Source organism: Bos javanicus, chromosome 9 (assembly GCF_032452875.1).
Source record: "Bos javanicus breed banteng chromosome 9, ARS-OSU_banteng_1.0, whole genome shotgun sequence".
Taxonomy (NCBI): domain Eukaryota; kingdom Metazoa; phylum Chordata; class Mammalia; order Artiodactyla; family Bovidae; genus Bos; species Bos javanicus.
In genome coordinates this window covers 45,389,204-45,405,124 of record NC_083876.1, presented here as the reverse complement: position 1 = coordinate 45,405,124, position 15,921 = coordinate 45,389,204, and the positions used below count along the sequence as shown (strand labels likewise).

Genomic DNA, 15,921 nt, shown 5'->3' with positions numbered 1-15,921 from the left:
TCTGCTTTATCCCAACCTTCCTCCTCCCATTTCTGGATGCTTAACCATCTAGCAGCTTTGATTTGCATATGCCATATTTGAAAGAACTTTGCACATCTTTTAAGCATTTTGATTGTTTAAATGGAAAGCTCAAAATCAGTATCTCCAGGGACTCTTGAGAAATCTGAAGGGGAAAAAAAAGTCTAGAATAGACTTCGAAAAATGAATGTTTATAGGAAACTCTAGAGTTGAAAGAGTAACTTAAGTTCATCAAACAGATAGAGACTCGATTATCTTCTGTAGTAGATATTATTTTCTTTGAACATTTTGCCTTAATGAAAACAAATATGTACGAACATGTTTGCACACTTTCTCCCTTTGTAAGAATAGGCACTTGGCAGAAAAGAACAAGAATCCTAATGATGGCCTTGGGTCCTAGAGAAAGTAGGTAGGTGACCACTCTCTCAACTTCTGTTTGGTGTCTCCAGTTGACCCAGGAATGACACCGAGAGAATAATCTCTCTCCAAGGTGCTGGAGGCCTGCAGCAGTCTGTTCTTTATTTTACCTTCTTCTGATCAAGTATGTGCTTTGCCCTTTGCAGGAGATTGATTACTGTTGACTGGTTTATACTGTCTGTCAGAGGTAGAGGAAAATTTGAAAGTTAATGAACAATTTATTTCTCCAGAGGATGTCTGAATCATCCTCTGGAGAAATCATCATGAATGTGGTAGTGTAGATATAACACCCTTTGAATACAACTGTGACAAAAGTAATTTCAAATAGCATTAGGGATAGCTTAGAGCCATTTCTTATCACCCAAATCACTTTAGAACAAATCTTGACAATGATCAGCAATGATACATTATGGGTGGCATGCCAATAGAAGCCCAGATGTGACCCATCAACCATGAGATAATGTTTCTCTGATAGGTGTGATTTCAAGATAGACTATTATGGCCTTCAACTACCCATAAAGGCCCATTTTATAAAGTATTATTATTATTTAATTATGAGGGTGGCAGTAGGCTCCAGGCTTTTATACATGTCCAAAAGCTATCACTAAAATATTTCAGATAATGTAAAATCATGTACCTGTGTAAACGCTAATACTAATAATACCACGGCAGAGTAGAAAGTTAAAAAACAATAGATAAAGCTGAACTGCGCATGGGGGCTCTAGTAATTGGAAGAGTCAATGGCTATATGATTCAAGAAAATAGTCTCCCTCGAGAAGGAGACTGATTGTCCCGCATTTACACAGCAGCTAACCAACACTAAGCAGACTTTCCTTTGCATATTATTGGTGCCAGCCCGATGAGGCAGAAAATTGCATCGTGTCATTTAATTTCCCAATCTTTGTTTTCATTGTATTAATCTTTTGGCTTTGCTTCACTTTATAATTTGAAGGCTCAGCAAGAAGCAAACCAAATGGAAATTCAGCTTACTTTCATGTCTAGCTGAATGTGTTTGGTGCAGTTTCCAAAAGTTTAATTCTATGTAATACTGTCCATGAATAATAATAGGCTGCTTCTGCATGCAGACTTATTAGTGTTTATTAAGGGTTACCTTAAAGTTTCTGGGAAATGTGCCCAAAAGTCAGTCACCAAAACATGATTAACAAATTGGTTACAGAAGGAGAACAGATAATTTTTTAAAACAGAAGTATACCATATAGTTGAGAAATAAGAACTAAAATCCTCAAAAACTGATTTAACCTAGGTGAGGTTGTCTTTCTTTCTCTTTCACTCTCCTTTTCATCTTTCCTTCCTTCCTTCTTTCCCTTATTTCCCTTCTGTTATTCCAATAAAGAAAAAAAAGTAAATTAATATGAAAGAACCAGATGATTCAGATTCCAGTGAATCATACCAGAAGTTAGTATCTTGGAGCATAAATGAAAGATATTCACAATTTGGGGGGTTGAAAGTGCAGTCTAGAGATCTGAACTGTGTGGACTCTCGAGTCAGATCCACCAGGTTTCATATCCTGCCATCTCTACCTGCCAACCATGTGTCTTTTGGTGAGTTATTTAACCTTTTTAAGCTCACTCCATCATCCATAAAACAGGGGATCTGTCAGGAGTATGTGACAGGGCTATTAGGAGGAGAAAATGTGAAATGCATGTAAACATCCAGTGTCCTGCCTGTTGCCTAAGACACCTTCAACAAAGAGCATGTGGCATTGCTGCAGGGGCTGCTGGCTATTGCTACTCTCCCATCAATACATGCTCAACAATAAGTAAAGGAAGAGGTGGAACAATCAGCTGAGTCCCTTACCTCTATCATAATAAGTCTGGTGTCACAAAGATTGCATTTGAGAATGTTGGGATTTGGGTTTTCTTTTCCTTGTGGCTTGTGTTATTGGTAATGACTACAAGCTTGTAAAACATAATTGGCCTCAAAAATAGAATATACCTACTATATAACTTTTTCATTGCCTCAAGAGTTCTATCAATTTATCCATTTCACCAAAGATACTGAACTATGGATTCTTCTAGGTTCATAGATCCATCCAAAACACAGTTTATAATGAGATATAAAGAACCATGCAGGAATGCATGAAATCACATCTAGAATAGACCTAGAATGGCAAGGTCACTTTAGCATCTAAGGTGTCATGATCCCTAAGTCCTCTCATGGCAGCCTTTTAAGTTTAGTGGGTCTTACAAGTATGGTTAAGAAGAAAAGAAATATAGAGAGAAATTCACTGCACTTCCTCAAATAAAAATAAAGTTCAGCTGGAACTCCCTCTCTGGTTAAAACTGTCTAGTTCTTTACTGATCATCAATTTCTTTGATAGATCCTGAGGCAGCTGCCCTATGGATAAGCAGTGAAAGAGAAAGTCACTCAGTCGCATCCAACTCTTTGCGACCCTATGGACTATACAGTCTATGGAGCTCTCCAGGTAAGAATACTAGAGTGGGTAGCCTTTCCCTTCTCCAGGGGATAATCCCGACCCAGGGACTGAACCCAGGTCTTCCTCATTGCAGGCAGATTTTTTACCAACTGAGCCATCAGGGAAGCCCCATGGGATAAGTAAGACAGGTATTACTGACTCCATTTTTAAAAACAAGAAAAATTAAGGATAGTGAAGGTTATGTGACATGTGACACATCCAAAGATATATAACTACTAAATAGAAGATTTGGGGTTTGAATCAAGGTCCTCTAATTCCAAGTCAGAGTCCCTCACACTTTCATGTTGGTGCTGGACACTTAAAACTCCAGCCATCTCTATTTAGAGACAAATACCCTATTCAAAGTGGTTCAAGTCTCAGTAGCCACAGATATGGACCAGTAAAGATTACTTTTTAAAGAACATTAACCTTAACTTAATTGTTTGAGTTTAAAGAATAAATCCTTCTGAGAAGAGATATGGGTGGAATTTTGCTGTTTACTTTTGTTAACTTTCCCTTAAAAAAAAAAAAAAAACTGCAGCATCATACTTTTTAGTTCAAAGAATGGGAAACTTTTTTCTCATTTTCCTCAGATTCCTATCATGCTGTTTGTGCCAACCAACCCATTACAAATTGTAGAAATGACATTCCTGCCTCATCTGAGTTCCCCAGGTATCCATAAACAGTGACTAGAAGTCCCTAGGCTTCCTGTGACTTAGCCTTCACTTTTCCAAGAGTCCCTGGAAACAATGTCAAATTACAAGAATCTGCACTCCAAGTCAGCTCAAAATACCTGCTATGCATACTTCTCAATGGGAGTCATCACTGTTATAAAATGAATTGGTCTTATATAAATGTCAATTCTGGGTTATATTTGTCAAGAAACTCAACCTGTTTCTAATACCTTGTTTGAAATCAGAGGATGGATGAGCTTCTGTCATGTGGTATGACATGATATAAATTTATAGTCTATTTTTTGCCCAACAGTAGAGGTGTCTTAGGAAGTTAATTACCAGCACTTTGTGCTAACTGACAAATAACTTCTTAACTCCATGAATGCTATCCCAAATAGTTAATCATGAAGCTAATACAGATAAGATGGAAGTGTGCATATATCATCAGGACAAGCAAATTATAAAAAGAAAAAAACAGGTCATTATGAGTTCTGTAGCTAATGTTTAAGGTTGCTCTTTAAAGCTATTGCCAATTGCCTTTTCAAAAATTTCCCCCAAGATTTTTTAACTGTTAAGGTATCTTTTTATTAGCTCAATTCATTTCCTATTAGCCTTGGAATTTAACAAGGCTTCACGGCAAAATAGGTCTGGAAGAGATCTTATTAACTTTCCCTTTGGATAATAAGTCCCATATGGGATAAAGAAAGAAATCCAACTCCCCAAAGACACAAGTCATTAGAATCAATAGAGGGTTAATGTGATTTTTAATAGGAGGCCCATTACAATTCTCAGGACCATAAAGTTGGTACCACACTGGACATCTATTCAGATATAATCAGACTAGTTCCTTTATTATCCTCCTCCAAAGAAAAAGTAACATTCTTCTCCCTATAGTCTCGAGTTTTATAAGAAATTATATAAGACAGTCATCCTTTTTCTTGTTACTAAACAGGACAGTCATGCTTGTCTTTCCTGAAAATTTTTCACTAATTAAAAAAAAACCTTTCTTTCAGTTGCTCATTAGAAAATGAATTTGAATTTGGAACTAAGATAAGTGGCTCCAGTGTGAAAAGCAGTCAACATAAAACTGATATTTTATATAATTTTATATTAGAGATACATGCATTAATATCTAAAATATATTTTCTACCATATATATTGCTGAATATCCATACTTCATCTATAGCCTCCTCTGAAAAGCATCAAACCTAGGAATAAAAAAAATGATTGCACAATTCAAATAATTAATTCAGAGCACTAAGAATATTTCCAATCTCCTACACTGAAATTGGATGAGGATATAAAGATTGCCATTTGGAAGGGCCTCTGGAGGTAAAGGTAAGGGCAAGAAAGTTGTATGGGGGATGATGAAACAAATGCTAGTTAGTACTAGACTCAGAAGACCTAGGCTTGAACCCCTGCTCTGACCCTAACCAGATGAGTGACTTTGGCCAAATCATTTCACTTCTAAGAGCTTTCATTTCCTTGCCTGTAAAATGAAATGCCAGACATGATTAGGGACAGCAAATAGATTTCACCTGAAGTCCCATAAATAGTCAACAAATAGTAGCAGCCTGGAAGACAGACTGAATCCAGGCTCAGCAGGACTGTCGTGTCCAGTCAGTAATGTCTGCCATGAAAGGGTAAGGTGAGGGTAGGTGGAGCACGAAATTACCATTACCAGATCAAATGGTTCCTAAACTTTTCTTTCAAGTCTAACATTCTGTGATTCTGTAAAAGAGAATATTTTTTTCTTGTCCAGAATTTCTACTTGTCACAAACAATTAAATGTACATCTCAGTTCATAGCAGAACAATCCAAGCCACTAAATTTGGAAATATTAAACAGAATGACACCCAGCTTGACAAGAAGGAGACTCAAAATAAAGAAAATACATAAGGAAATGAGGGCACAGTACATCTGAAGACTCCCTGCAAGTCTGAGAAGTTTCTAGGTGGAAAAGATCCCTGTTTGCCCTATTTGCTCTCCCTCACAGACTAACAGGCAAACATAATTGACTCCACAGAACAGAAAAATTGTTTAAACTGGTGAAGATTTCTCTGAAAATGATTCATGTTTCCCCAATCCAATGATACAGCAACATTCATAGCTTATAATGAAGTACAAAGACTGGATAATGCAGATTAAATCATCACCAACTTCAAGGTTTACCAATAAGCTGATTTGCAAGACAACAATATTTCATACCATGTGCTAGAATATTATTTATCAATGTTTAATAAGCACTTCATAAGTTTTGGCAAGCAAATGAGAAATGGATTACCAAAGAGAGGTGATGAAATATTTATAATGTACAATAGCTACTATTAAACTGTAGCTGTTCAAGAAATCTTACCAGTAAATTGAATGGAAATATAATACTGTAATGGATGTGGAAGTGTTCAATCGGCCATTTGTAATGAAATATGGAAGTGTTTGAAGACAGTAAATACATTTGTAATGGTTTTTGATTAGCTATAACTATATATGATTCAACCATCCATTATGAACAATGGGCAGATATTTTGATGGTTTGTAATATTTATAATAATGTGCATCTTTGAAGAAGATTTTTAGGAATCTTTACATGTATTATTAACTTTCAATAATAAAATCTGTGTCATTACTTTGGAAAAATTTCTTTTACTTATACTTTACTAATGATTTAAAATTTTTTGTTTAACAAATTTAATAATAAATACATTTCATACTTACTTGTGATTAGTGGTACTGTTTTTCATTTCTTATAAATCATAAATTTGATCTCTATTTTTGCTCACCTAAGACTTTCTATTTATAGTAAATGGGCAAAAAACAGCAAATAATTATATAATACATATAAGTATATGTGTGTGTGTGTGTGTGTGTGTGTGTATATATATATATGTTCTACCAGGAAATAAATAAGTCTCTCAAATTAAGACAGTTGTATAGAATCATCAAAAACTCCAGGCTCCTTGTATCATATCCGTAACTCAAATGACCCTTCATTCCTTCAACAAGCACGTCCCACCTTTGCTTACCCTGCAGTGGCTGTCCAGTTGCCATAGGAAACAGACAAAGTCTCCACTGGGCCCACAGAGCATGACAAAGATCGTGCCCACCCCTCAGTCTCATCCCTCACCCCTCTATTCTGACTCTTAAACCTCTAGCTTCACCTGCCTTTTCACAGGTCCTCAAAATAAGTCCACTTTATTGTTGTCCCAAGTGCTTCACATATATTCTCTCTGCCTGAAGCATCCCTCCTGCTCCCCCAGCCCCTGAGCTTTAGAGCTCAGCTCACCATTACTTCCCTGGTGGTGGGGAGGGGGTCACAGCACCCTCTCCTTCTCTCAGCAATTACCACAACCACAATTCAGCACTTAAGGTTCTTGTCTGTTTCTTCCACCTTTGACTCTATTAATAACCAGAATTTCACTCTCCAAAAGTAAGGCCTTCTAGTGCGTGTGTGCATGCTAAGTTGCTTCAGTCGTGTCCGATTCTTTGTGACCCTATAGACTATAGCCCGCCAGGCTTCTCTGTCCATGGGGATTCTCCAGGCAAGAATACTGGAGTGGGTTGCCATGCCCTCCTTCAGGGGATCTTCCCGACCCAGGAATCAAATCTGTTGCTTCTGCACCTCAGGTGGATTCTTTACTACTGAGCTACCAAGGAAGCCCAAGGCCTCATAGTACAAGAAATATATTCTTGTACACTTCACTTCCGCTTAATACCAGGCAAAGTAACAAACAACAACAATGAAAAACAGCACAATAAGAACAACAGAACTGTGTCAGTCGGGGATCGTCAGAGAAATACCACCAACAGATATAGCTTCCTTTCCCTTTATATATATCTTATATCTATATATGGAAAACATATTTCATTTTGTCATTTGGCTGTGAAACAATCAGGATTTAGACACTGGAGAGTACAATCATCTTGCAAACATCTAGTGACCACTCCCATGTCACAGCATGTAGGTGGACAGACTAGCTCATTCTGGCTTCTTCAAGAAAAAGACTGGATTGGTAGGAGAGGCCTGAGATGCAGTTTCTCCCCTCCTTTCCCACAGTGGAACATCTCCTGATTTATTTCCCAGGGGATTCCAGGCTGGGGTCCTGAAGCGTTTAGATGACCTGTTCTATGACTTCAGGCTTACCAGAGCCTGACATACCTATTTACATATACATACATACATAGATGGACAGATAGACATCTTTAAAGGAATTGGCTCATTTGTTTTATGAGGTCAGTTGAGCCCTCAACTGTGGGGTCTGGCAAGTCCAAAATTCATAGGGCTGACTGGAGGGTTAGAAGCTTAGGCAGGATTTCTACATTATAGTCCTGAGACAAAATTCCCTCTCTCTGAGAAAACTGAAATTTTTGTTCTTAAGGCCTTCAACTGATTGGATGCTTGAATGCAGCCCTCTTATATTATGGAGGGGACAAGAGGACTCTCCTTTACTTAAAGTTAACTGAGTCACTTTGCTGTACACCTGAAACTAACACGCATGCGTACTCAGTCGTGTCTGACTCTATTTGACCCTCTGGACTGTAGCCTACCAAGCTCCTCTGTGCCATTTCTTCCTCCAGGGGATCTTCCTGACCCAAATATTCACCCTGTGTCTGCTGTGGCTCCTGCATTGGCAGGCAGATTCTTTACCACTGAGCCACCAGGGAAGCCCACACCCAAAATTAACACAATGTTGTAAATCAACTATACTCCAATACAAAATAAAAATTTAACTTTCTAAAAAATATAGTTAACTGATTGTAAACATAAACCACACCTACAAGTACCATCACAGAAACATCTACATCAGTGTTTGACCAAACACACAAGTAGCACTGCCTAGCCAAGTTGGCATATCAAATTAACCATCACAAGGTTATTCTTTGTTACAAACATTAATACAAGGTTGTATTCTTTGTTACAAACATCAATTCCTTCCCATCCTAGCCACATCCTAGCAAATATACTTTTCTACTCTATGAATTGACTACATGACTTGCTTTGGCAAACAGCACATTTTGTGATGCATATTTCAGTGTGATTTTGTGGTTTGATTCAGCTCAGTCTGGCTCTTCCCCATTGTCATGAGAATGGGTTTGTTCCATAGAAAACTATCTCTTTTATTTTTGATCCCAGAGTTAAGACAGTCTGTAGAGCAAACCAAAATTTAAACCCCAGCCTGGATCAGAGCTGAAGCATGAAGCAAAGCCACCATCATTAACCCACAGCCACTGACCTGTAAAATAAGGAAAAATAAAACCTTATTTCTTTCATAAACTACTGAGATTTGAGAATTGTTACATAGAAAAAAAGCACTAGTAAGCTGACATAGAGGATATGTTTGCAAAACTTGCCACATTTTGATAGCCTATGGCATTGTATCCAATCCATTTATGTTACCAATGACAAATACACATTTGCTGATTCTTACCTGGATACACAGTCTGGACTCTGACGTAGAAACTTTATCATTGACAAAACAAAGGTCAGATCAGATCAGATCAGCTGCTCAGTCGTGTCCGACTCTTTGCGACCCCATGAATCGCAGCACGCCAGGCCTCCCTGTCCATCACCAACTCCCGGAGTTCACTCAGACTCATGTCCATCGAGTCAGTGATGCCATCCAGCCATCTCATCCTCTGTCGTCCCCTTCTCCTCCTGCCCCCAATCCCTCCCAGCATCAGAGTCTTTTCCAATGAGTCAACTCTTCCCATGAGGTGGCCAAAGTACTGGAGTTTCAGCTTTAGCATCATTCCTTCCAAGAAATCCCAGGGCTGCTCTCCTTCAGAATGGACTGGTTGGATCTCCTTGCAGTCCAAGGGACTCTCAAGAGTCTTCTCCAACACCACAGTTCAAAAGCGTCAATTCTTCGGCGCTCAGCCTTCTTCACAGTCCAACTCTCACATCCATACATGACCACAGGAAAAACCATAGCCTTGACTAGATGAACCTTTGTTGGCAAAGTAATGTCTCTGCTTTTGAATGTGCTATCTAGGTTGGTCATAACTTTCCTTCCAAGGAGTAAGCGTCTTTTAATTTCATGGCTGCAGTCACCATCTGCAGTGATTTTGGAGACCCAAAAAATAAAGTCTGACACTGTTTCCACTGTTTCCCCATCCATTTCCCATGAAGTGGTGGGACTGGATGCCATGATCTTCATTTTCTGAATGCTGAGCTTTAAGCCAACTTTTTCACTCTCCTCTTTCACTTTCATCAAGAGGCTTTTTAGTTCCTCTTCACTTTCTGCCTTAAGGGTGGTGTCATCTGCGTATCTGAGGTTATTGTTATTTCTCTCAGCAATCTTGATTCCAGTTTGTGTTTCTTCCAGTCCAGCGTTTCTCATGATGTACTCTGCATATAAGTTAAATAAACAGAGTGACAATATACAGCCTTGACAAACTCCTTTTCCTGTTTGGAACCAGTCTGTTATTCCATGTCCAGTTCTAACTGTTGCTTCCTGACCTGCATATGGGTTTCTCAAGAGGCAGGTCAGGTGGTCTGGTATTCCCAGCTCTTGAAGAATATTCCACAGTTTATTGTGATCCACACAGTCAAAGGCTTTGGTATAGTCAATAAAGCAGAAATAGATGTTTTTCTGGAACTCTCTTGCTTTTTCCATGATCCAGCGGATGTTGGCAATTTGATCTCTGGTTCCCCTGCCTTTTCTAAAACCAGCTTGAACATCAGGAAGTTCACGGTTCACATATTGCTGAAGCCTGGCTTGGAGAATTCTGAGCATTACTTTACTAGCGTGTGAGATGAGTGCAATTGTGCGGTAGTTTGAGCATTCTTTGGCATTGCCTTTCTTTGGGATTGGAATGAAAACTGACCTTTTCCAGTCCTGTGGCCACTGCTGAGTTTTCCAAATTTGCTGGCGTATTGAGTGCAGCACTTTCACAGCATCATCTTTCAGGATTTGAAATAGCTCAACTGGAATTCCATCACCTCCACTAGCTTTGTTCATAGTGATGCTTTCTAAGGCCCATTTGACTTCACATTCCAGGATGTCTGGCTCTAGGTCAGTGATCACACCATTGTGATTATCTGGGTCGTGAAGATCTTTTTTGTACAGTTCTTCTGTGTATTCTTGCCATCTCTTCTTAATATCTTCTGCTTCTGTTAGGTCCATTTCTGTCCTTTATCGAGCTCATCTTTGCATGAAATGTTCCTTTGGTATCTCTGATTTTCTTGAAGAGATCCCTAGTCTTTCCCATTCTGTTGTTTTCCTCTATTTCTTTGCATGATCGCTGAAGAAGGCTTTCTTATCTCTTCTTGCTATTCTTTGGAACTCTGCATTCAGATGTTTATATCTTTCCTTTTCTCCTTTGCTTTTCGCTTCTCTTCTTTTCACAGCTATTTGTGAGGCCTCCCCAGACAGCCATTTTGCTCTTTTGCATTTCTTTTCTATGGGAATTGTCTTGATCCCTGTCTCCTGTACAATGTCACAAATCTCATTCTATAGTTCATCAGGCACTTATCTATCAGATCTAGGCCCTTAAATCTATTTCTCAGTTCCACTGTATAATCATAAGGGATTTGATTTAGGTCATACCTGAATGGTCTAGTGGTTTTCCCTACTTTCTTCAATTTCAGTCTGAATTTGGCAATAAGGGGTTCATGGTCTGAGCCACAGTCAGCTCCTGGTCTTGTTTTTGTTGGCTGCAAAGAATATAATCAATCTGATTTTGGTGTTGACCATCTGATGATGTCCATGTATAGAGTCTTCTCTTGTATTGTTGGAAGAGGGTGTTTGTTATGACCAGTGCATTTTCTTGGCAAAACTCTATTAGTCTTTGCCCTGCTTCATTCCGTATTCCGAGACCAAATTTGCCTGTTACTCCAGGTGTTTCTTGACTTCCTACTTTTGCAATCCAGTCCCCTATAATGAAAAGGACATCTTTTTTGGGTGTTAGTTCTAAAAGGTCTTGTAGGTCTTCATAGAACCATTCAACTTCAGCTTCTTCAGCGTTACTGGTTGGGGCATAGACTTGGATTACTGTGATATTGAATGGTTTGCCTTTGAAATGAACAGAGATCATTCTGTCATTTTTGAGATTGCATTCAAGTACTGCAATCTGGACTCTTTTGTTGACCATGATGGCTACTCCATTTCGTCTAGGGATTCCTGCCTGCAGTAGTAGATTTAATGGTCATCTGAGTTAAATTCACCCATTCCAGTCCATTTTGGTTTTCTGATTCCTAGAATGTCAACATTCACTCTTGCCATCTCCTGTTTGACCACTTCCAATTTGCCTTGATTCATGGACCTGACGTTCCAGGTTCCTATGCAATATTGCTCTTTACAGCTTTGGACCTGGCTTCTATCACCAGTCACATCCACAGCTGGGTATTGTTTTTGTTTTGGCTCCATCCCTTCATTCTTTCTGGAGTTATTTCTCCACTGATCTCCAGTAGCATATTGGGCACCTAGCGACCCGGGGAGTTCCTCTTTTAGTATCCTATCATTTTGCCTTTTCATACTGTTCATGGGGTTCTCAAGGCAAGAATACTGAAGTGGTTTGCCATTCCTTTCTCCAGTGGACCACATTCTGTCAAATCTCTCCACCATGACCCGCCCATCTTGGGTTGCCCCATGGGCATGGCTTAGTTTCATTGAGTTAGACAAGGCTGTGGTCCTAGTGTGATTAGATTGACTAGTTTTCTGTGAGTATGGTAGAACTACTTAAAATTTATTCAGGACTTACTATGTTTCAGGCAATCTTCTGTGCCCAGGATACACAAATGTGAATGTGATACAATTTCTCTGTTTGGAAGCCAACAGGCTAGTATGGAAAACTGTACATGCTAATGTGCAGAATAAGGGGAGCATGACATTAAATTCTACCTTGTGAATTACAGCAATGTCTCTCAGCTAGCCAAAGACTCCCTCCCATGCCTCAGCACTTACCTTGTGACAACTTTCTTCCAGAGGCTCCTGAGAAAGAGCCTATCCCCTTAAAACCAACATTCATCTAGCTATCTCTTCACAATGCCTTTGTTAAGAGAACACAAGTGAATGACTATAATGCGATCATGATTCAGAATCCTGTCTTTCCTCCTAGTCTGTAAGTATCTCATGAAATTCAAATCTGAATATTGCTTCTCAACATTCGGAGCTGTCCATCACCAGTCCCTGTCAATCCCTCAGCCTTATCTCCTCCCACACCCAACAAGAGCATCTCCCTCCATCAAGTTTCTTGCTGCTGCCCCATTGTGCTGCATATGCTGTTTATGCAGAAGCATTCATCTCTCAGCCTCTCACTCATCCTTCTCAACTTGGTGCTGAACTGGAACAGAATTCATATTTCTGTCTTCCTAGCAGGGCTCTGACAATAACAGGCATTAGGGAAAAGGACTGGGAAAGGGAAAGAATCTTGTTCTTTCCTATTTCTCTCTACTTCTGTCAACATCTCAAAGACTTCTTTAACCTGGAAGGAGCAACTAGTTGGTTTCAGTTGCAATAGCAGTTCCAGTTTGCTTTTTTTTTTTTTTTTTTTTAGACTCCCAGAGCCAACTTATCATTCTCCCTCAGAGATACAAGCAGCAGTAGCTCTTCTGAGGTTTGAGTCCTGCCTTCCTGGGGCCACTCCTCTAAACACTCCTCTAAACTCTAATAATACCAACTTCTGTTTGTTCCGCAATCCCGGAGGCAATTGCTGCTTCCTGTGTTTACTGCCTCTAGGATACTTCTTTATCCTCTTATGCCCTTTTAGTTCTCTAGGAGAAGGCAATGGCACCCCACTCCAGTACTCTTGCATGGAAAATCCCATGGACGGAGGAGCCTGGTAGGCTGCAGTCCATGGGGGTGCAAAGAGTTGGACATGACTGAGCGACTTCACTTTCACTTTTCACTTTCATGCACTGGAGAAGGAAATGGCAACCCACTCCAGTGTTCTTGCCTGGAGAATCCCAGGGACGGGAACCTGGTGGGCTGCCATCTATGGGGTTGCACAGAGTTGGACACTACTGAAGTGACTTAGCAATACCTGGCCAGTAACACTTTATAGCACATTCTCCCTGCCAAACAGTGATATGATTCCTGTTACCTGACTGATTCCAGTTGATATACCTTAATACACCATATTTACTCTTCACTCTTGATTTGGTATTACTTTTGCTTTTATTCCATGTTTTCCCCTTAAGCCTCTCACCCTCCCGTACTCTACCCATATGTCCTTGATGAAGATCTCAGTCCCAAACCCCTCTCTCCCTCTGAACTCTCAACAGCATCACTATCACCAGAAAACACACCATCTATGGAATATACCTTGGGGAGGGCTCAGAAAGACTGGTTCAAGAATCAACTCTGCTACTCACTAGGTCTTTCTAAGATTCAGGTCTCTTAAGTATATAAGGAAAGCCCTTCTTTCAGAACTCTGTATTCTAAGTTTCCCATTGGTAAATCTTGTCTTTCCAAGAAGGTTATAGTTCCCTTGAGGCAAAAAGCTTTGCCTGAAACATCTTCAGTACACCCCTTTATCTTTTTTTTTTTTTTTGGTTGAGGAAAGTCTGCTGACAGCTTTATTTCTTTGGGGAAGAAAATAAAAATTCACTCAGGAGCTCTTGTGGTGGTTCAAGGCTGGGGGTGGAGGGATAGTGGTGTCCGGTGTCCACTTCTTCACCATTACAGGCTTCTAGTTGCACTGGATAGCCCTGACTCGGCAGATGGCGGCCATGCACAAATCCGTGCAGTACTTGTTCTTATGCCAGATGCTGCTAAGGGTGGCCCCGGCATTCTTGTTGATGGTGGTCCACCTCAAGAAGTGGCCAGTGTGCTCTGGCTGGATCTCCGCTACACCACCATGACCACTTTGCTGTCTGTCACCAGCTACACTCCCACCCTCTTGTAGTGAATGAGCCCATCGTAGCAGGAAGAGTTGTGGGCCTTCAGATTATTGGGTTTCCGTGCTGTATGTCTGTTTGTTGTCTTGATCAAGAAGCTGTAGCAGTTCCGCACGACCATCCATTGCAGATGCACAGACATGGTTGTGGCAGTGGGAGATATAAAGAGCCACCCCTTTATCTATGCCAAGTCTGGCATCATTTTGCAGGCTAAGCACACAGAGGCTCTCTAAATCCTTTCTAACTAAAATCTCAGAATTTGTGTAAACCATATTTTCAAATCGGTGGTCTGGGAACGAAATTCTGTCCACAAATATGATTTGTTTGGCCTACATTGTATTTTTGCTAACTAGCTGCTATGATCTGCCAATTGAGAAATTTTATATACAAATCTAAAATGTATCCTTTAGTTTTCACAGATGAGAAAATGTGTGATGAGGAGTTAAAGCAAAGTATCCAATGTCAAGGACTCTATCAGGAGTAAAATGGTCACTCAAATATGAATGCCTCTTTTGATTTGGGGAGGGGTCCTGAACCTCCTTACTTTTGTAAAATGATACCATAAAGAAGGAGTCAGAAGAGAACCCTATAACAAAGGAAAATTTAAATCCTAAACTATACTTGCCTTTGTCCTTTGCCAAATCCTCTTCTTGATTAATACATGTACAGCAAGTTTTAATACTCTGCATAGTGAGACTGCTTTAACACTTTTTCAATGCAGTGTTATTTTCAAGTAATTATAAATGATCGATGTTTCATTTCATTTGTATTGGCATTCATAATTCACAGAATTCACTGCAATTGATTTTGAAGAAAACTGATACCAAGGTATTTGTTCTCTGTAATGTAAAATTAATAGCAGATGCATAACTGAGGGAAATTTTTTCTTGCTGTTTTCATAGTTACCAAAACTCTTGGATTCTGCTCTCTGTGTTTCTGTCCCACAAGTTACACTGTCTCCCTTACTAATGTGATTGCCTGCAGCATTTAAAAGTAATGGCTACTCTTTCTTAAAACTCTTCCATTGCTTAAATTTTTTTCATTGTAATAGCAGTAGCTGCCATTTACTGAGCACTTACTATGTGCCACACAATGAAGAAGAAAATAGCAACCCACTCCAGTACTCTTGAGTGGAGAATCCCATGGACAGAGGAGCCTGGCAGGCTACAGTCCAGGGGGTCAAAAGAGTTGGACATGACTTGGCGACGAAACCACCACCATTTACTGAGCACTTGCTATGTGCCACACAGTAGATCAAATGCTTGATAAATGCATCTTGATGAATACACAAGAGAAGCGTTCATAGTAACATTATCTCCATTTCACAGAGAAAATCAGCAAAGGCTCAGAGATACATATAGATTGCCTACAATGACACTGCCAGAGTCTGGTGGTGCCAGTGTTCCTGATATAATACTCTCTCTCCATGTTCTTCCTTCCCCTGTTTCCTCTGCTTTTTGCATCCTTAACAAGCCACTCTTCTTCTGCTGGACCCAAATATATTGGTATTTCCCAGGCTTCCATCTTCAGCCATGTCA

The 15,921-nt window shown here is 39.8% G+C and overlaps 1 pseudogene; it reads right to left on the bottom strand.

The window, feature by feature from the left end:
• Positions 1 to 14,199: 14,199 nt before the first annotated feature.
• LOC133253911 (large ribosomal subunit protein eL28-like) lies at positions 14,200 to 14,605 on the bottom strand (annotated as a pseudogene).
• Positions 14,606 to 15,921: the final 1,316 nt, after the last annotated feature.